Source organism: Seriola lalandi, unplaced genomic scaffold (assembly GCF_002814215.2).
Source record: "Seriola lalandi dorsalis isolate HSWRI2012SDOR001 ecotype SW California unplaced genomic scaffold, Sedor1 jcf7180002054850, whole genome shotgun sequence".
NCBI lineage: Eukaryota > Metazoa > Chordata > Actinopteri > Carangiformes > Carangidae > Seriola > Seriola lalandi.
Genome location: NW_019525403.1, coordinates 15050 through 15853, shown reverse-complemented (window position 1 = coordinate 15853; position 804 = coordinate 15050). Strand labels below are relative to the sequence as shown.

The window sequence follows — 804 nt, the reverse complement described above, 5'->3', positions numbered from 1 at the left end:
CCTTTTCTCCCTCCACCGTCTTCTCTCGTCTTCCTCACCTCACTCCTCTCCGCTGCCTCCGTCCTTTCCTTCTCGATCCAGCCGATCTTTCACCCGCCATAACTTTGTCCGTCGTTACTGTCATTGTCCCGTTCCGTTTCTCCATTGTTTTTGCCGTCGTCTTTTCCATTTCGTTTAATCCGTGCCGTAATGTCCTTCCTTTTTTTTATTCTCCCCCCCTTTACAGCTCTCGCTGCTAGGGGAAAGAGCCTCCACCTTCTTAATTTCAACACTTGTTCTTTTTTGTTGTTTTAGAAATGTTTGTCTCGTTAAATTTGTCGCTCTTCTCTCGTCCTCTCCCTCCACACGTGCACACTCCGGAACCGGAAACTCGTGTTCAGAGTGGTATGGCCGTAAGCGAGAGGGAGCGCGACAAATACCCTCTTTAAACATGACGATCATGTCCTTCATGCACGAAGCTACGTGTTTATGTCTAGCGCAGGAGCCTTTCCTTTTCAGCGTTTGCTTGTTGCTTTGGCTCTCAACATGTCAACTTTGTAACATTTTAATACAAAAGTGTCTTTACATTGTGATCTGTGCTGTCCCGTCCCCAAAAGTGCAGCCAGGTGCAGAGTAACAGGTTGTTGAAGCAGGAGCAGCAGCGTCCTCTGCTGATTGCAAAGAGATGCGAAAAAGCTTACAGCACCTGGCATTCCCAGGCGGTCTCCCATCCAAGTACTAACCAGGCCCGACCCTGCTTGGCTTCCGAGATCGGACGAGATCGGGCGTGTTCAGAGTGGTATGGCCGTAAGCGAGAGGGAGCGC

General features: G+C 49.9%; 1 non-coding gene across 1 annotated transcript; it reads right to left on the bottom strand.

The window, feature by feature from the left end:
* Nucleotides 1-673: 673 nt before the first annotated feature.
* On the bottom strand, nucleotides 674-792 carry LOC111670378 (5S ribosomal RNA). The gene has a single exon (XR_002761865.1). It is a non-coding gene; the product is annotated as a 5S ribosomal RNA (ribosomal RNA).
* Between the last annotated feature and the right edge of the window lie 12 nt (nucleotides 793-804).